Source organism: Pristiophorus japonicus, chromosome 14, assembly GCF_044704955.1.
Source record: "Pristiophorus japonicus isolate sPriJap1 chromosome 14, sPriJap1.hap1, whole genome shotgun sequence".
NCBI lineage: Eukaryota > Metazoa > Chordata > Chondrichthyes > Pristiophoridae > Pristiophorus > Pristiophorus japonicus.
This window is the reverse complement of record NC_091990.1, coordinates 33104809-33126327: the sequence shown is the minus strand read 5'-3', so window position 1 is coordinate 33126327 and position 21519 is coordinate 33104809. Positions and strand designations below refer to the sequence as shown.

Genomic DNA, 21519 nt, shown 5'->3' with positions numbered 1-21519 from the left:
TACACCATGCCTAACCATTTGTTGGATGGTTCTTTGTATAATAACATAAAAACATAAGAATTAGGAGCAGGATTAGGCCATTCGGCCACTCGAGCCTGCTCCGTCATTCAATAAGATCATGGCTGATCTTCTACCCCAACACTTTCCTGCACTGCCGCCATATCCCTGAATATCCAAAAATCTATCGATCCCTGTCTTGAATATACTCAAAGACTGAGCCTCCACCATCCTCTGAGTGAAAAAGTTTCTCCTCTTCTCAGTCCTAAATGGCTGACCCCTTATTCTGAGACTGTGACCCCTGGTTCTAGACTCTCCAGCCAGGGGAAACATCCTCCCTGCATCTACCATGTCAAGTCCTGTAAGAATTTTGTATGTTTCAATGAGATCACCTCTCATTCTTCTAAACTCTAGAGAATATAGGCCTAGTCTACTCAATCTCTCCTCAAAGGATAATCCCTCCCATCCCATGACTCAGTCTGGTGAACCTTTGTTGGCAAGTATATCCTTCCTTAGGTAAGGAGACCAAAACTACATAATACTCCAGGTGCAGTCTCACCAGGGCCCTATATAAGTGCAATAAGATGTCTTTACTCTTATACTCAAATCCTCTTGTAATTAAAGCCAACACACCATTTGCTTTCTTAATTGCTTGTTAACTTTCAGTGATTTGTGTACAAGGACACCCAGGTGCCGCTGAACACCAACATTTCCCAATCTCTCACCATGTCACAACTTCAGTGGTACTGCATGAAAGGAGACATTTCAGGTAATTGGCAACTAACATAGCCAGACTGACCACACCAGCCAATATGCCTCTAACCAATCTGCAGGTATTGTCACACATACTTAGCAATCGGGAACTGTATTCCACAGGTTATAGATCAACAGAGAGGCAAATGCAGAGCTCTGCCATCTGCTGCAAGGAGACCAGCAGCTAACATACAGCATAGGGCTGGCACAACAGATGATATTAATAGTCAGCTGCAGTTTCCATCTGCTCACAGTCTCCACTGTGCTTGGCGAACCTGCCTTGTGGGGGCTCCATAACCTGGCAGATTGGTCACATGTCTGACTTCATTATTAGGGCTTGATGCAAGAGTTTAAAGACACCTTCATTGGTACAAAATATACAATAAAAAACATCCTGTACTTCTTAGTGCCTTTATTAAAACCAGAATCATTTTGTACTGAAAACCTTTTGTTGTTTATTCCAGTTAACATGTGAAGTTTTTGTGCTGAGATACCCCTCAAAATTAAACCATCATAAAAACAGTACAGCTTTCCAGCTAGATATGATTCTTTCCTAATACTTTTTATCTGCCATCCAAACAATTAAAACAGCAGTCAGACAAAGTCAGATCATCAACCTAACAAACATGCTGATGAAAAGAGAATCATCCCAACAGCTCCAGCGTAATTCTGTTTCTTTGTCAAGTTGGAACCACTGCAATTATCATTAGAGGAGTAAGGTTAGTGAGACTGCCAGTACCACTCTGATTGGATACATCGCGATTGATTAGTTGAGGGGTGGTATCACTCTAATTGCAGAAGTAATGTTAGTGACAAGTAATAGTCCCTCTCTAATTAGAGCAGTAATGTTGGTTAGTGAGTGGCAGTCCCATTCTAATTCATCATCATAGGCAGTCCCTCGGAATCGAGGAAGACTTGCTTTCACTCTAAACATGAGTCCTTAGGTAGCTGAACAGTCCAATATGAGAACCACAGTCCCTGTCACAGGTGGGGCAGATAGTAGTTGAGGGAAAGAGTGGGTGGGACTGGTTTGCCGCACGTTCTTTCCGCTGCCTGCGCTTGATTTCTGCATGCTCTCGGCGATGAGACTCGAGGTGCTTGGCGCCTTCCTGGATGCATTTCCTCCACTTAGGGCAGTCTTTGGCAGGATCTCCCAGGTGTCGGTGGGGATGTTGCATTTTATCAGGGAGGCTTTGAGGGTGTCCTTGTAACGTTTGCTGTGACGTAGTTCCGGGTAGAGCGCTTGCTTTGGGAGTCTCCTTCCAGGCATACTGCAATGCTGACCAACAAATGGCAAACAGAACCACTCTTGTCTCAAGCATGTTATTCAACATCACCTCTAATTCAGCAGCCATCAATCAGGCTGATCCGTCATGTGCCTACTGATCTCTGACTATACCTTAGTTTTCATTTAACTTTATTTATGATTGTCAGTTCTTAGCCCTCTGCCTCTTCAACCTTTCCAAAGACTGCAAGAGGTTCTAAGTTGACAAGACAGAGTGGGACTCAGGCTGAAACGCTCCAAGTGTGTTTTCCTGGTGCCAGAGATCGAATTTTGGGGGAAAAAGATGGCGGCAGATGGTATCAGACCCACGGACTCAAAGACAGAATGCACCCAGACCACAGAATGTGACGGAGCTGCGTTCGTTCCTGGGACTCCTCAACTATTTTGGTAACTTTCTACCTGCGTTAAGCACTTTGCTGGAACCGTTGCACATGTTGCTACATAAGGGTGATGACTGGTTTTCGGGTAAATCTCAAGAGACAGCCTTTGAGAAGGCCAGAAACCTACTTTGTTCTAATAAGTTATTTGTACTGTATGACCTGTGTAAACAATTAGTGCTAGCTTGTGATGCGTCTTTGTACAGGGTCGGCTGTGTGTTACAGCAAACCAATGTATCGGGCAAACTTCAACCAGTTGCATACGCGTCTAGAAGTCTGTCTAAGGCTGAAAAAGCCTACAGTATGGTCGAGAAAGAGGTATTAGCATGAGTATATGGGGTTAAGAAAATGCACCAATACCCATTTGGACTTCGGTTTGAGCTTGAAACCGACCACAAACCGCTCATTTCGCTGTTTTCAGAAAGCAAAGGTATAAACACCAATGCTTCGTCCCGCATCCAAAGATGGGCACTAACATTGTCCGCCTATGACTATGTTATCCGCCACAGACTAGGCACGGAGAACTGTGCTGATGCCTTCAGTTGGCTACCATTGCCCACTACCGGGGTGGAAATGGCACAGCCCGCAGACTTGCTTCTGGTCATGGATGCTTTTGAGAGCAAGGGGTCACCCATCACTGCTTGCCAAATCAGGATCTGGACCAGCCAGGATCCTGTGCTATCACTTGTAGAAAGTTGCGTCCTCAATGGGAGCTGGTCAGCCGTTCCCGGAAAATGCAAGATGAAATTAAGCCATTTCACCAGCGCAAAGATGAAATGTCCATCTATTCGGATTGTCTCTTATGGGGCAATTGCGTGGTTTTGCCAAAAAAAGGCAGGGGAACGTTTATACGCGACCTACACAATACCCACCCAGGCATAGTCATGATGAAGGCCAGGTTGCATGTTTGGTGGCCCGGCATTGACTCGGACTTAGAGTACACCAGTGCAACACGTGCGCACAATTGAGCAATGCACCAAGCGAGGCTCTATTGAGTCTGTGGTCATGGCCCTCCAAACCGTGGTCCAGGATCCACATAGATTTTGCTGGTCCTTTTCTCGGAAAGATGTTTTTAGTTGTAGTGGACGTTTACTCTAAATGGATTGAATGCGTAATCATGTCATCCAGCACATCCACTGCCACCATTGAAAGCTTCCGGGCTATGTATGCCACCCATGGCTTGCCCGACGTCCTTGTCAGTGACAATGGACCGTGTTTCACCAGCTCGGAATTCAACGAGTTTCTAACCCACAATGGCATTAAGCATGTATGGTCTGCCCCGTTTAAGCCCGCATCCAACGGTCAAGCGGAACGAGTGTTCCAAATTATCAAGCAGGCCTTGCGGACCCGCTTATCTCGGGTTCTGTTCAGCTACCGGATGCGACCCCACTCGCTCACTGGGGTTCCCCCTGCAGAATTGTTAATGAAGAGAGCACTCAAAACCAGGCTCTCCCTAGTCCACCCGGATGTAAATGATCATGTGGCAACCCGGCGTCACCGGCAAAACATGTGCCACGATCGCGCGGCTGTATCGCGTGACATTGATGTTAACGACCCTGTGTTTGTCCTTAATTACGGTCATGATCCTAAATGGGTCACTGGCACTGTCTTGACCAAGGAAGGGAATAGAGAGTGTTTATGGTCAAACTATTGAATGGGCAAACGTGCAGAAAGCATTTGGATCAGACCAAACTGCAATTCACCGACAACCAGGAACAATCTGAAGAGGACATCACCATCATCGATCCACCAACACACATCCAACCAGAAATCGACCTCGCTGTCAATCAAGAGGATGAATCCACCATTCCCAACAGTCCTGTCAGACCAGCCGCGCCGCAGTGCAGCAATGGTCCACCAACTCACCCATGCCAGAGTTTGATCTCAGACGATCAACCAGGAAGCATAGGGCTCCGGATAGTCTCAACTTGTAAATAATTTGTATCAAAGACTTTGGGGGAAAGTGATGTTATGTATGTAAACATTGTAACTGTGTAAGACTTGCCACCAGAGGGCGCAACTGTTGGAGGCCCAAGGGTCACCTGCACACCTCGTGCAAGGGAGTATAAAAGGTTGTCTGCCATGCTGCTTAGGCACTCTGGAATTGTATTAAAGAGACTAAGATGACATCAGTTTTAGCTCACAGTACTCAGTCTTGTGGAGTTATTCATACTTAACAGTGCTGACTGTATAGGGCTCTCTTAGCTGGGTCTTTGAGTACCCCGGCATTGATTTTTTTGCGGCACTGCTTCTGCTGCCCTCGCCGCTTTGGGGCTGTGTTGAGTCAATGGTGGATTGGATTAGATGGTGGTCCGTGCAGCAGGCATCAGCTGCTGTCATGGTGCGGGTGATGCGCACATCCTTGCGATCCCTGGCTCTGATGATGACATAGTCGAGAAGGTGCCGGTGTTTGGAGCGAGAGTGTTGCCACAATGCCTTGTACTTGTCCCTCTGGCGAAACAGGGTATTGGTGATGACAAGGTCATGTTCGAGACATTTTGTCAGGAGTAGGGTACCGTTGGAGTTGGTTTTCCCTACCCCCTCTCTGCCAATCACGCTTCCCCAGAGGGCTGCGTCCTTTTTGACCCTGGCGTTGAAGTCTCCGAGGAGGATCAGTTTGTTGTCCACAGGGACGCGGAACATGGATTTTTCGAGGTTGGAGTAAAAACCCTCTTTGGCCTCATCAGTTGCATCGAGTGTTGGGGCATATGCACTGATGACTGTGGCGCATTGATTCCGGGATAGGGTGAGTCGGAGAATCATGAGACATTTGTTAATTCTGCAGGGGGAGTCTTTGAGGCGGTCGACCAGCTCATTTTTGATTGCAAAACTGACTCCATGGAGGCAGAGTTCTTCCTCTGGTTTCCCTTTCCAGAAGAAGGTGTAACCTCCATCTTGTTCCTTGAGCTGGCCTTACCCTGCCTGCCGGGTCTCGCTTAGAGTGGCGATGTCGATATTAAAGTGTCTAAGTTCCTGGGCAAAAATGGTAGTGTGGCATTGCAGCTTGTCGCTGTTGGAGTTGTCCATGAGGGTCCTGACGTTCCAGGTCCCGAACTTCATGTTAACGGAGTGGAAGATGCCTGCGCGTGAGTTCTTTTAACGTGGGGTGGTCATTGCACACTGGCTACCACAGGGGCTTAGCTGAGCATGGTCTTGGTCCAGTGGCAAGGGGGTCCAAGACTACTGGAGACCAGGCTCTGCTGTATGGGCCTAGTTGCCTACGGTGAGATGTTGGCCGCAAGCTCGGCGCTGAGTAGCGCCCTTGATGGTAGCTGGTCCGAGGCTTGGTTGGGGTCGAGCATTGGTAAGGTCAGTGGTCCACTGGAGTTCAGAGTGGAAGGTCAGGGTGGTCACAGAGTGTTGGTCTGATCGCACGGCACCACTCGCTCCCTGCTGGTCCAGGTCGGTGGCTTCCCAATATGTAGAGTATGCAGCTTGGGCCCTTCCTTCTAATTCAGGGACGAGCATCTCGTATGCGGCAGTGTGACGCGTCCCAGTGCATAGCGCTGCTGAGCCATGCATCCCCCTCCCGCTCCAGGAATGAAGCGGAGCACTTTAGCGTGCCACTTCCTTTCGGGGGCGGTAACCCCAATTTATCGGGAGGGGCGAGACTTCTGCACCTGGTCACTAACGGGGCGGTACCCAATTACTAGACCTAACAGTCAACTCATTGACTTTATCAAAAATAATGCAATTATCTGCAAGTGATTTCAAGGCAAATCTTCTGAAGGGGTTCAGAAGACATCATAACCTATAACAATGAATGTCAAGTGATCAAAGCACTCATATGACACATAATATTAGATGGTTGCCTTGAAATCATTCTAGTATATCAATTTTTTTTTTACTGTTCATTTGATTGATGGAAACAGATTCAATAGTAACTTTCAAAAGGGAATTGGATATATACTTGAAAAGGTCAAATTTGCAAGGCTTTGGAGAGGGACTAATCGGACAGCTCTTTCAAAGAGCCGGCACAGGCACGATGGGCTGAACGGCCTCCTCCTGTGCTGTAAGGCTCTATGATTCTATGACTGGGATTTGGGATTGATCAGTTTGGGCCATTGTGCCACCAGTTACTGTGAGTTCAGACATCCATTGTCAGTGTTCTCCGTGTCACTGGGTAATGATGTGCTTGTCACGCATTAAGTGGAACTTACCACAAAATGGTTGACACTCAATTACCAGGGAATTCTATATCTGATATAAAATATAACCAATGAATTAGTACAGGTACGGATGGCTTCTTTATCATCAGTTTAGTCAGGAATAAATTTACATTTAATTCCAGAAGCTCCAACTGAGTTAATATGTAAATAATACATATCTAGATTTGAAATTCAGCAACCAGAAAGGAACAGTGTCTTTGTTATAATAAAATACAACATTCAAAACAGCATTTTAGTTCATTTGAACAGTTAAAGATGCAAAGTGAGCAGTGTAATGCACGATTAGAAAGGAGATAATGGACTACAATTTGATGGAAAATTAACGGCGAGTTGAAATGCAGCAATTTGTGGTGAGGAAGCGATACACCATGAGTTGTGAATGACCACAAATTGCTGAATGGTTTACTCCACCATTAACCCCGCGAAAACTGAAGCTTGTCCTCAACTTTCCCGTGTCAAGAAATTGCTGCAGTCGCGCTCTACATACAGATTAAGCACGCCGCAGAAAGTAAAGGCTGGTATTTCATGATGTAAGGACCCTTTTAATGACAAGCTTTATGTTCCTGCAATGTCACTCAACCTCTTTGGCCCAGAAAGGGAACAATTTAAATCTTGGAGCCTCACTCCAGCACATAGTAAATTGTTACATTTTAAATTGATCTTTTCTGTTCCGTCTCTTTTTTCTGTCTCTCTTAATCCATCTTTCTTCCCCTATCTTTATTGCTCTTTCTGTATCTACGTTGACTCAAATTCACCATATTTACTTCTCTGTCATTCACCCTGTTTCTTTCTCTATCCTTTAATATCATTGCTCAAGGAGATAGACTGTTGATCCCATTGCTCACCAGATCCCAGATGCCCTTACGCCCTTGCTCCGCCGTTATCAATTCATACTTCAGCTATTTGTGGTGGGACAATTAATTAGAGCTGAAGAGAGAGGAAAAAAAATCCAACTCACGGCGCTCACTGCGAGATGCTCCGCTCCAGCAAATTCGGGCCAATAAAGGCTATTGTGCAGACACTCACTCGATCTCTACAACTCTGAAAAATATGTATTTCTTAAATTTGAAAGTTTCATACTGTAGTTCAACAGATTGGATTTTGTCTGCAGCATTACGTTGAATGTAACCAGCACATCTCCAGAAATGGCTTCACCTGTCCTCTTGCACTGTTACCTCTAGAGCCTCCCAAAAATCTTTGGACCCCTGTTCTTCCTCATCAACATGTTGCCCCTGGGCGACATTATCCACAAGCATGGGGTCAGCTTCATGACCCCCAGCTCTACCTCTCCACCACTTACCTCAACCTCACAACTGACTCTGTGCTGCTGGGCTGGTTGTCTGACTTCTATTCTTGGATGAGTCTCAGCTTCCTGCAGCACAAGGTGAGGAAGACCAAAGTCATCGGGGTAGAAATTGCCCTCTGCCTGAAACGGGCGCACCTACCATTTTTGAAGTGTTCTGGCCGCTGCGATGGATGCAGCAGCCTCTCCGGCCAAATTCAGCTTCTCTGGGTTTTTTTTCCAGCGGGGCGGAGGTGGATCATCATGGGGGCGGAAGTGGGAGCGGAACGGTGTGTCCGTCACTAGCAGGGCAGAAGTGGGGGCGGGACGGAGTACCCGAAGCTGTCAGTTATCAGTGCCGTGCCGATGTAGCACATTGGCTGCGTTCATTTTAGTTCGGTCCACTGGGCCACCAGGGAGGCTTTTGGCCAGGCCAGTGGCCTGGCACCCTGGAGGGGATATGAGGCTGCCTGTTGGCGGCCTGGCCGAACCCGGGGTCATAATTGTCAGATCCACCTGGCAGCTGGTTGAAAAAAATAACATGGCGGCCGTGGCAGTGCGCCCTCCCCTTTAAGCGTGGCCGTGCCGCCATTTCACACACCGTGCACTGACACAACAAGCTGTCGGGGGCACTCGCCGGAGGTGGAGCCGCTCCTGCGGGGCAATTTCGGGTAAAGGGAAATTTTGCGACGGCAATTTCGCGAGGGGGGCCCCCGCTAGACAGTAAGGGGTCGGCGCGGCGGGAAAATGGGCGGAGCTGTCCCAGACACCACTCTGCTCCTGAGAAAGGGCGATTTCTAAAATGGCGGCCCCTGCGTGGAGAGTCAGCGGCCATTCCGCACCGTCCTGTGGCGCTGCTTTCCGGCGGTTAGTGGCCTTATCGAAAGGGGCAATTTCGGCCCCGTCATCTTTAGCCTCCAGGAAAACCCCCCTCTCTTGCCACCTATCCCATTCCTGTCCTAGCCACCACCTTCGGCTCACCCAGACATTCAGTCAGTTTTGGATGCCAGATCCCTTCAATCATCAAGATTTACCGCTGCAGTACTTCCTGCCTCTGTACCACCTCAGTGCTTTTGCTGTTGAAACTTTCATACATGCCTTTGTCATAATCTGGACTAGTTTACACCAATCATCTCCTTACAGGGCTACCATCGTTCACACTCCATCAACTCCAACTTGTCTACAACTGCCACAGGTCTCCTGCCATAGGTCCTGCTGACCTAGAAACCTTGTCTTCGCTGAGCTATATTGGCTACCCATCTTTAAATTCCTCCATGGACTTGTTCCATCCTAGCTTTGCAATGTCCTTCAGCCCTATGTCTCCTGCCAAATACTCTATTCCTCTGTTTCCTGCCTTTTACCTTCCCTTTGACCCACAACTGGCAGTGGAACCTTCAGCCTCCAGTCTCACTCTCTAAACTTCTCACCGAAACCTCTCCACCTGCCTCACCTTCATTGAAAACTTCTAAAAATCATCCCTTTTGACCAGGTTTTTGATCACCTCTCCTAGTCTTGCCCTACATGACTTGGTGTTAATTTTTCTTTTCTGCTACATAAATGTAAATTGTTGTTGTAAGGAAAGACTTGAACAACCAAAGGCAGATGGACTAAGTGCATTGTGGTCCGGCTGTGGCAAAATTAGAAACCCATTTATAAAGATCCCAATTATAAAGAACTGATTTATAAAGAACAGGTTTCCCAACACAGAGTGCACAGGGAAATATGATGTCCGTTGTTTCTTTGATATTTCTTGCCATTTGAAATGCCCTTAGTTTTTTGAAAATGAGCAAACTAACTTTCCCGGGCCCGAACTTGGTCAAAGCCAAGGCCCACCAAAGTGATGCCCGAAGGACCGCTGAGGGCCGCTGAGAGACCGGACGGTACTTTGCCAGGAAGATTCCTCTAAAAGAGATGGCAGTACCGGCCGGCGGCCAAACAATGACTTACGCCGTCAATCTGAGCGGCAGTGGGCGGCAGCTCCCAATCGTGGCGGCAAATGCAATCCTTGCCAAAGTGCCGCTGAGGATTGGGTCGGGCACAGGGAGGGGGTAAGACCTAACAATAGAAATCTTCACAAAAAAAATCCCTGGAACACCTTCAGGGGACTCCATACAGATAAAGAAAATTAAAAGTTCACTAACCTTTTTTAGCAGGTCTTCTTACTTACAGTTGGGCTTAGACCTGCCTTCACCCAGCGGTCTTTCCCCTTGCTACCGCCGACTCCCACCCGGAGGAATCTGCCAGCTCGGCGGGCAGGAGGACACTTATGCGACTTGTGCGCCAGCGGCCGTCAGCGGGCGGTTCCCGGTGGTCCTCCCCTCCCCCGCACCGGCGGCAGACCTGGAGAATTCTGTCCTCGAGGGGAGAGCGGCGGAAAAAACACGGCGGCAGCCGGCGATCGTGGGCGGTAAGGCCACCAATTTTGGCCCCAAAATCTTTTCATGAGGCTAAACTGAGTTGCCTGTCAGTCAGTCAAAAGCCATGAAAGAAAGAACGTACAGTTACAAAGATTCTTTCACATCTTCAGGATGTCCCAAAGCATTTCACTCCGAGTGAATTACTTTTGAAGTGCAGTCACTGATCCTCTGCAGGGCAACACAGCGATCATTTTCCGGTTGCAAACAGCCACTAGTGGGGTGCCGTAAGGATCGGTGCTGGGGTCTTATCTATTTACAATCTATATTAATGACTTGGATGAAGGAACCGAGTGTAATGTAGCCAAGTTTGCTTATGATACAAAGATAGGTGAGAAAGCAACTTGTGAGGAGGACACAAAGGAATATAGACAGACTAAGTGAGTGGGAAAAAATTTGGCAAGATGGAGTATAATGAGGGAAATGTGAGGTTATCCACTTTAGCAGAAAAAATAGAAAAGCAAATTATAATTTAAATGGAGAAAAATTTCAAAGTGCTGCAATACAAAGGGACTTGGGGGTCCTTGTGCATTAAACACAAAACATTAGTATGCAGGTGCAGCAAGTAATCAGGAGGCAAATGGAATGTTGGCTTTTATTGCAAGGGGGATAGAATATAAAAGCAGAGAAGTCCTGCTACAAATGTACAAGGTATTGGTGAGGTCACACCTGGAGTATTGCGTACAATTTTGGTCTCCGTATTTAACAGCCATTGGAGGCTGTTCAGAGAAGGTTCATTAGGTTGATTCCAGAGATGAGGGGGTTGACTTATGAAGATAGGTTGAGTAGGTTGGGCCTATACTCATTGGAGTTCAGAAGAATGAGAGGTGATCTTATCGAAACATATAAGATAATGAGGGGGCTCGAGAAGGTGGATGCAGAGAGGATTTTTCCATATAGGGGAAACTAAAACTAGGGGACATAGTCTCAGAATGAGGGGCCACACATTTAAAACTGAGATGAGGAGGAATTTCTTCTCTGAGTGTTGTAAATCTATGGAATTCTCTGCCCCACAGAGCTGTGGAGGCTGGGTCATTGAATATATTTAAGGTGGAGATAGACAGATTTTTGAGTGATAAGAGATTAAAGGGTTATGGGGAGCGGGCAGGGAAGTGGAGCTGAGTCCATGATCAGATCAGCCATGATCTTATTAAATGGTGGAGTATGCTCGAGGGGCCAGGTGGCCTACTCCTGCTCCTATTTCTTATGTTCTTATATGCGTTCAGCAAGGTCCCCCAAACAGTAAATTAGATAAATGACCAGTTTGGTTGTGTTCACTGAAGATAAATGTTGGTTCAGACACCCTGCTCTTCTTCAAGTAGTACAATGGGATCTCTTACATTCATCTGAACCGGTAGATAGGGCCTTGGTTTAATGTGTCATCCAAAAGATGACATATCTGGCAATATAGCTCTCCCTCAGAACTGGACTGAAGCATCAGTCTAGATTATGTGCGCAAATCCTATAGTGGCTCAGAGGCAAGAATTCTACAATTGAGCCAGGCTGACGTTGACTGGGTAGCTAATTGTCCTACGCCATGGCATGGCACTATCCCCCATGACCACTGGAGGTGGCATTGAGGTGAAGTGCTTTTCTCAGAGCAGGAAAAGGGCTCATTTTAGAAGGTGAAATATCAAATACTTCTTTCCGGATTATGGGCTAGACTTTCCACTTTGCTGGCTATCACCCAAAAAATGGGCCTTGACGATGTGTCAGCCTTCACGATCGCTGGAACATCGCCCATTTTTAGGATCGCGACTTTCGGCTCAGTGATAGCCCAGCGATGTGAAATGGGCAAAACGATAGCCATAGAAGCTCTTCCTCATACCTCAAATAGTCCTGAGCACACCTATCTTGTTAGTTTAGTAAAAGTAATGAACAGAGTTGTGCATCTTATACTGGATTCCCTGCATTTAATAAAAGCAGAAAATGCTGGCAACACACAACAGGTCAGGCAGCATCTGTGGGGAGAGAAGCAGAGTTAACAGCCCCGAGCGCGGAAGTCCCACCCCCAGCCGCAAAATTAGGGTTACTGTCCCTCACAGGAAGTGGAGCACAATGTTGCGCGCTCCACTTCCTGTTGGGGCGGGTTTGGGGGCGTGACACGGATGGAACCAGCAACGCTACATGGCTGCAAACTCCGCAGGTCTTTGAATGGCCATCACTGGGCCTCCAGGGCTGCGCAGTGCCATGGCCGCAGCCCAGCACCAAGACGGAGTGCCGAGCTGCACGATCGCGGCCCGGACCATGCAGCATCGATGGAGCATGGGCTGACTGGTGAGTTGGCCGAAGAAAACAAATGGTGGCACCAGACACAGCGCACCTCCCCTTTAACTCCCGGCCCGGAAGCGGAGGTCGGCCCAGTTCACGCCCCACGAGGCTAGTGCGGGCCGCTGGTCAATTTCCACCATGTGGTGGAAAGTGGTCACCGCGCATGGTGATGATGTCATCGCCGGAGGCGTGACTACCTCGGGCGCTATTAGCGGGTCGTGGTGCTACCATGTTTGCGCCTCCGTTAACTCCCGTGCAATTTCGCAGGAGCAGGAACTCCCTCCCCCTCCAACCCCCAGGTCAAAAACAGGCTTGCGACCCTTTAGTGCCCCCCCAGAGGCGCTAACGGGAGATGCACAACAGGGAATTTCGCCCCTCCTGATATTTACGGGGAGTTGGGGAAGGAGCGGGAGAACGCAGTGGTGGTGGTGGGGAAGTCCAGGAAAGGCCGGGACACGAATGTCCTGATGATATTAATGGCAGGACCTCAGTATCATCTTCCCACCTGGCTAGATTAACAGGCTGGCTGGCTGCTGGGCTGGAAATGCAGTGGCATGGGACCGCAGCTGGGGATGGTCTCTGGCAATTGGGAGGGAAAAATCAGGGCTTGGTAGTGGGAGGTGGAGCCAGGCAATGGCGAAGGATAGAGCAGGGCTTAGGGAGGAGGGGAGGTCACGAGGAGAGGTCATGATTGGCAGAGTGGAGGCCGAAGGCTTCCTTGAGGTGTGCTCCAAAAAGCACTAACCTGCTGGAGCTGGCTGCTCTGGTTTCCATTTAGCTGCCGGGTTTTCCGAGCTCTGGGACACCTGGAAGCAGCTGTCAAATATGATAATGAAGTGTCCGGCCTCTACAAGACAGGATACACACATGCAACCCACTGGCGTAAAAATGGCAACAGGCACATACACAGCGGTTTTGGGACGCGTCTCACAATTTTGAATTTTTAATCGCCTCCAATGACCCTCTCCCGCCCATCATGCAGGAAGTGGGGACGGGGGGGTGGGCGGTTGGGTTAATATTGAGGCCAACCTTTCAAGTCAATAACCTTTTATCAGAATCCTGTATGTGATGTTGGAGGTAGTCTTCCGCAGGTATTTTTAGCTATCTGCTAACACCACTGCTGAAAAGCTGACTGGTTGTATATAGCACATGGCATTTGGCCAGTTACCCTCCATGAGTACACAAGCTGGTGAGAGAAAACAAGTCCTGTACTTGACTAAAAGTTTATGTAAAAGCGTGTTATGTTCTCAACATTTGAAGCCCTCAGTATCATATATCCTCCTAGGCTATTGAAAAGGCAGGTTGAAATAGTCCGATGGACAATAGTTTCAGGTAGTTACTTTAATCTCCAATTTCCTCCAATTTATAATTGTTTTATTCACACTTTTGTCAACTTGCTGTTTATATTTCTCTCATGGACACATAGGAATGGCACTTATTAGAAAGGATTGCTTTAGAGACAAAAGGCCAAGCTGTAGATATGTGGAATGCAACCTATTCAAATTTAAATTACATCTATGTTCGTAAAAGGGGTTAAAATGTGCCCTATGATCTTACCACAGAATCACATGTCCTGTAATGCATGCTTGCTATGTAAATACCTGAGACAGGTCAGTATGTTGTCCATTTGGACAATGTCCTGAAACAATCTTGACCAGTGTTCCTCATTCTTTGAAATACAGTCCAAAATGATGATAATTCCAAGCCCTCCTTCACTGAACATCCATCAGGTCTCACCCATAGCCGGCATAAGACCAGTGTTTCATTAAATGACCTTTAAGATGATTTTCACTTTAAAGGCACTTACATTGTGCTGGTGTTTCAGAAGCCTTACCCTTGATCAAGCCTGCAGTATTTTGGAAAGAATGGAACATTTTTTCGTTGTATCCACCCAAGGTCAGCAAGCCACACAACTCTGACGCACATCTAACTCCCCAGCATTCCAGTAACGTTATTTGGAACAATTTGGTCTGTCACTGGAGAAGATATATACAGCTGGCTCAGCTGTTACCTTGAATTCCAGAGGGAGTGAATCTTTAACAGCCAAGGTTTTAACTCACCATGCTACCCAGATTCCTGAAGAATTTGTCAATTTAACAAAGTCTGACCATCTCCATTGAAGTATTTTACTGCAACACAATTCGGCTCGGTGTCCTGATTGTTGCGTCTGGAATGTCATATTTACTGTATGTTATTATGGAACCTGCAGTTCTAACAGGGCACCAGGACACAAGGAACCAACATTGGAAACATGAGCAGACTTGGCTTCAATTAAACTAAATATGATGTGGAGGGGAGGAAGAAGAGATTTTGAAAATACATTTTAAACAGAGTGTAAAGTCCAAACTGCAAAACTAATAAAACAAATAAAATACTTTGAAACTAATTGTTTTGAGAGAACAGTTCCCTGAGCAGTACAATTTCTTATGCATGTAATGAACTGAATTTCTCATTTTGCCACCTCCAGCTTTAAATCTCTCTTGTCTTATAAGGCCCATGGTTACTGTGCAACATGTCTAAATGGACACATCACTGGCCATTTTTAAAGAACAAGCATGTTGAAATCATGCTGCTTAAGTGCATCTTACAACTATACACCGTTAGCGCTAGAGTTACTGAGATGCTTGCAATGGCCTTTTGTTTTGCGTTGATTTTACAGGTTTATTTAAGATTCTGCTGCAGCTAGAGCGAGGAAAGAATATCCCTTCGTGGAATAATTGAGGTGAGTGATCAAAGCTGTCGCAACTCGCAATGTTTTTTTTTCAATACAGTATCTTTGCAGTGAAACAGTAGTGCATTGATTACATGGGAGGTTTTGGAAAGGTATGACATTGTCTGATGTGATGGCTCACTTTTTTTCAGAAATTTTACTATTTGAACAGGTGCAGTTAACCTTCCGTTTAAATTCCTGATAAGCAAATATTCCCAAATGAATGCTTTCAATTTAGCAACTACTATGCCATTCTTTTAACAAGAATGTTTTTGCATTTCTAATAGAAATGTTTTACATATAATATGAGATAATACAGTACAATTCATTTTGTTATCTGTTAGATGTTCAAGGCAAAGTGGGCATTAGCAAAGTGAATTGAGTGCCTCTTTTTTTCCTGAACTCCATGAAGACATGCATTCAAATATAAGAACATAAGAAATAGGAACAGGAGTAGGCCATACGGCCCTTTGAGCCTACTCCGCCATTCAATAAGATCATGACTGATCATCGACCTCAACTCCACTTTCTCACCCGATCTCCATATCACTTGATTCCCCTAAACTCCAAAAGTCTATCTATCTCAGCCTTGAATATATTCAGAGACTCAGCATCCACAGCCCTCTGGGGTAGAGAATTCCAAAGATTCACAACCCTCTGAGTAAAGAAATGCTTCCTCATCTCTGTCTTAAATGGTCTACCCCTTATCAGAACATAAGAACATATAATATAATATAATTCAAAATATAAGGATACATTCAATCGCAAATTAGTTAGAATACTTTCAGAACATAACATTTTGTGATAAAGTTTATGAGCACTTTAAGACATGATGCGGCAAGTATAGCATGCTTGGGATATATGGTTCCCAAAGCTTCCTACCATTGGGATTTTCCTCGCCTCATGTCTGGGCCAGTTGTAGACTTATTGCTAGAGATTGATCGCTATGATTAGTCAACAACTCCATTATCGTTGTATCATGTGACCATCAGGATGGTGGCAGGTGAATTAGATGGACCTTGGTCCTTTATCATCTAATGACTCCAACGTTCCTACATAGCTGCAGGGAACAAGCCTCGCTCTCTACTGCCTCCTTGGTCTCTGGTCCCATTAATAACAGACGGTTTGAAAATGTTAGCTTCATGCTTGTGGAATTTAAATGTTTTGGGGTAGAAATTGCACCCCCTCCCCCCCCCGAAACGGGGCGCATGCACCCCATTTCAATGTTTTTTTTAACAGCAGCTGCAGTTCAGGTCGACTCTTTTGGGAAATTCCACTCTTTGGGGGGGTTTTCTTTGTTTTCATCCGGAAGTCGGTCACTACACCTGAGGGGCTTAAATGCGGCAGTGACAACAACTGAGGGAGTTGGGGGTGGTGCGTATTCACCGCCGCGATGACATCATTGCAACGCCGCGTCACCACGGCTCTCCCCTTCACTTAAAGGGGAGAGCCTCTGCGCTTTTTAAACTTCGGCCCACTGGGCCACCAGGGAGGGTTTTGGCCGGGCCAGCGGCCTGGCACTCAAGAGGGACCAAACCCGGTGGCATAATTTTCAAAAAAAATTGGACAAAAAAAAAACATGGCGGCAGCGGCAGTAAGCCCTCCCCTTTAAGGTAAGCCACACGGCTGCTGCACAAGGCCACAGCTTCACTTGACCACCGGGAAAAGGTTGTTTTGGCAGGCCGAAGATTTTTGGAGGGGAATGTCGCCGGCGTGAGGTTAGATTGGTGGTGCATATGGCGATGACGTGCTTAACACTGATCGGCAGCAGTGAAGTGGTAAGAGGGGGGGGATTGGGGCACTGTGGGCAAAACTCAGGAGGTCAATTGGGCTAGCAGCGGCCATTCCACCAAAAGTCGGCGGCCACTCCACTCCGCACGTGGCCGCCGATTTGCGATGATAACAGGCTTTAAGGAGAAGGGCAATTTCGGCCCCTTTGAGTCTGAATTAAAGATGAACAAGAGGATACAAGCTCAGTGATAAAGGGCAAGCAGATCAGGCAAAGATTTTTTTAAGTATTTTTAAAACTATCCAAACACTGTGGGGCAGACCTGATCTACACGACTCTAGCCGTTTTGGAAAAAGGAAGCTTTTCCTTATTTTAAAGGGTTCTAGAAAAAGCGTTAATAGAGTGTAAAAGAGAGCAGAACGATTGCATTGAGCCTCTAATGACACAGCAGCACAAGGTGGCTCTCACCCGTTCACCATGTTGTGTCAGGCGTGAAAGCGCTTGGAGGAGACGGTCTTGCACCGCTCCACAATTTCACCCACTGCTGAAACTTTCTAAACTTCAACGGTTACATTTAAATAGAGCTCGGGTGAGGTTAGATTGGTGGTGCATATGGCGATGACGTGCTTAACACTGATCGGCAGCAGTGAAGTGGTAAGAGGGGGAGGATTGAACAGCCTTTACAAGTTGCTAATGCTAGAAAAGGGTCAATTCTTTTTATATGACGCCCTGGGTGCAATGGACCTGTGGTACCTCACTCAACTGGTCATTCTTCATATGTGAGTTTAGTGTGAGGATCAGCAGGTTGGTTGACCATGAAGGCCACTGCAGCCAAGCCTGATCTCCTCCTCTCCCGGGATGTGCACGGGTAAACGTTCCAGCAGGAGTTACTGGATAGCAATCAGGAGCAAGAACTCTGCCTGTTTGGATTGTATTCCTCTGTCCACTTCAAATTATTGAGGCCAACCATAGTATGCCACCTGAGATGAACTCATTTAGCACAGGCCAGGATTAAAACTGGGACCTTCTAGTCAGTTTTGTTTTGTTCTGCTGGGCTTTTACTCACAAAACTAAAACTGCCTATTTTCACCTCCGTAACATCGTCTGTCTCCGTCCCTGCCTCAGTTCATCTGCTGCTGAAACCCTCATCTATGCCTTTGTTACCTCTAGATGTGACTACTCCAAAGCACTTCTTTGCGGGAATGGCTGGCCTCCCGCATTCTACCCTATGTAAACTTGAGGTAATCTGAAACTCGGCAGCCCGTGTCCTAACTCACACCAAGTCCCGATCACCCCTATGCTCATTGACCTACATTGGCTCCCAGTTAAGCAACGCCTCGATTTCAAAATTCTCAACCTTGTTTACAAATCCCTCCATGGCCTCGCCCCTCCCTATCTCTGTAATCTCCTTCAGCCTCACAACCCCACGAGATAGCTGCGTTCCTCAAATTCTGCCCTCTTGAACATCCCTGATTATAACTGCTCAACCATCGGTGGCCGTGCCTTCAGCTGCCTGGGGCTCTGGAACTCCCTCCCCAAACCTCTCTGGCTCTCTACCTCTCTTTCCTCCTTTAAAACACTCCTTAAAATCTACCTCTTTGATCATCTGCTGTAATTTCTTCTTATGTGGCTCGGTGTCAATTTATTTGTTTTGTCTTATAACACTGCTATGAAGTGCCTTGGGCTGGTTTGCTACGTTAAATGCACTATGTAAATGAAAGTTGTTGTTGTTGTTGTTGTTGAAACTAATAGGTGTACTGATCAGCCTTTTTCGAGTATTAATTTCACTGGCTAGCAGAAGTCAATGAGTGGAACTCTGTGCGCACATTTAAGAGCTGGCCACTTGCACAGCTCCAAGAACGGTGCTATAGTCCAAATGGAATTGCACTGGTAAAGGTAGACACTCGTTGAACAGTTTTTAGAAGACTATAAGAACATAAGAAATAGGAGCAGGAATAGGCCATCTGGCCCCTCGAGCCTGCTCCGCCATTCAATAAGATCATGGCTGATCTGATCTTGGCCTCAACTCCACTTCCCTGCCCGTTCCCCATAACTCTTGACGCCCTTATCTTTCAAAAATCTCCACGAGCTTCCACAGCTCTCTGGGGTAGAGAATTCCAAAGATTCACGACCCACTGAGAGAAGAAATTCCTCCTCATTTCCATTTTAAATGGACGACCCCTTATTCTGAAACTATGCCCCTAGTTCTAGATTCCCCCACGAGGGGAAGTATCCTCTCTGCATCTACCCTATCAAGCCCCCCAGAATCTTATACGTTTCAATAAGATCACTTCCCATTCTTCTAAACTCCAATGAGTATAGGTCCAACCTGTTTAACCTTTTTTCATATGACTACCCGTTCATCTCAGGAATCGACCTAGTGAGCCTTCTCTGATCTGCCTCCAATGCAAGTATATCCCTCCTTAAATAAGGAGACCAAAACTGGACGTAGTACTCAGGTGTGGTCTCACCAATGCCCTGTACAGTTGTAGCAGGACTTCCCTACTTTTATACTCCATCCAGGCCAACATTCCATTTGCTTTCCTACTTTTTGCTGTACCTGCATGCTAACCTTTTGTGTTTCATGTACTTGTGTTTCAGGATCTCTGATCCCTCTGTATCGCAGCATTTTGTAATCTCTCCCCATTTAAATGTAAAACTGCAGGTCATTAAAGCGCTTCCCGCACTGAATCCAGGAGCATGGCACAATGCTTCTGCTGCTGACCTGGGCCTTCTTTGTGCCAGCAAAAGGTTACTTTCTCCTATTGCTGGAGAAGAATAGCTTTCTCTGACTCCTCACTGACCTCAGCAATACATCAAAGGAGGTGTCATTAAAGCGAGGTGCAGTTTTTGAGCCTCCTGAATCTATAGTTTCCAATTGCTCAAGTTGAGATTGCGTCATGCATGTCGCACACAAACGTGAAACCCAGAAGTAAAATTATAATGAGGTGCCTGTGTAAAAATGGCACAGGCAAACGCGCTGAACTTAGCTCTGCGTTTCCCATACAAAATCAGATCCCCCTACCCCCACTCCCAATACGCCTCTAAGTTAATATTGGGCCAATCTGTTTCTATCTACTCTGTCCGACCCTTGCATAATTTTAAACACCTCAATCAAATAACCCTGTAAATTCCTTTGCTTTAACAAACAGCCTCAATGAATAAAATGTTTTTGCATTTTTTTCTTTTGTTCACAGAGTTTGGCTCAACTCCATGGCTGAGAGACACTCGCCCATTCTCAAGGCTCTATTAAGGAAGAGGAAATGGAGCACAGAACTGCAAAAATGGTGAATACAGAAGATCAGGACAAGGACCCGCTCTTGTGTGGCTGCACGTCCCCAGTCAGGATTACAGGAAAGTGGGTTCTATATTGGGTGTCAATCAGGAGCAAAACCTTTTGGCCAATTCTCTTTAGCTTAAGATCTCTGAGGCCAGTTGTAATTGTCTGACTCTGAGTGAGTGGCTAACTCAGACCAGGGACTCTCCTGGCCCAAATAGCTCAGTGCCACGACACAGTGCGTTTACCATCATGAGATCATTCACTCTTTTTCTCTCATCTCCTCCCCAAATAAGTCATTGATGCCCCCGCGCCCCCAACAAGTACCAAAATGGTTTGTATCAGCAAAGCGTATACCAGGTGAAAGTAAGGCATGTTTGTCAAGTCTCATTCAATTTTATTTTAAAATGTTATTTTAATGTATGCCTTTCTTTATGAAGGTCATGGGGTGGGGATTTTTCCATGTTTACCACATGTTTACACTAAAACGCGGGTTGGTAGGCAGATGCAAATTAAAAAACCTTTCCTGCTGCCAACTGACTTGATTTCTGAGTTGGCCATGAACTGGGCAAACAGCTCTCCTGCCCATACAGACAGGAGCCTTAGTTCAATAATTAACTACTGGTCCTACGCCGGTTGTAGAACTCCAACATAATTTTGAGATATCTTTGGTATCGCGCGTAGAATGGCCTAACCAGTGACCCTTAAAGGGACCTCTACAGATAGCTTTAAGAATGGACCAAAAACTGTCATGTATGTAACCTTTATGTAACAACACTGCAATACTGTATATACCTTGACCACAGGGGGTGACCTTGTGGGAGACACTCCTCACCTGATCATCCAGGTATATAAAGGGAGGTCCCACACAGGGTCATGACTTCTTGGTCCTGTGAATAAAGGTTCAGGTCATGGAGTGACCTTGTCCATAGAATGTGCCTTGTGTGGATTTGTGGTATTGTGTAAGGACTTTACATTGGCGACGAGAAACGGGAATCAATGACCCACGAGAATGGCCACCGGCAGCACAGATGAACGGTACTGTGTTGGTGAGGACTGGGATGATTTCATTGAGAGGCTCCAGCAGAGTTTTGTCATGAAGGACTGGCTGGGAGACGCAGCAGCCAACAAGCGAAGGGCTCATCTGTTGACCAGCTGTGGACCTAAGACTTACGCGCTCATGAAAGACCTGCTAGCACCCGAGAAGCCAGCGGACAAAACCTTTGAAGAGCTCAGCAAACTAATCATTGAGCAC

The 21519-nt window shown here is 46.5% G+C and overlaps 1 long non-coding RNA gene across 2 annotated transcripts; it reads left to right on the top strand.

The window, feature by feature from the left end:
* Window positions 1–2040: 2040 nt before the first annotated feature.
* Window positions 2041–21180, top strand: LOC139279348 (uncharacterized). Of its 2 annotated transcripts, none has more exons than XR_011596452.1 (3): window positions 2041–2422; window positions 15208–15270; window positions 20185–21180. It is a non-coding gene; the product is annotated as an uncharacterized lncRNA (long non-coding RNA). The 2 variants fall into 2 exon arrangements; XR_011596451.1 differs by lacking the exon at window positions 2041–2422 and adding an exon at window positions 10198–10270.
* The last annotated feature ends 339 nt before the right edge of the window (window positions 21181–21519 follow it).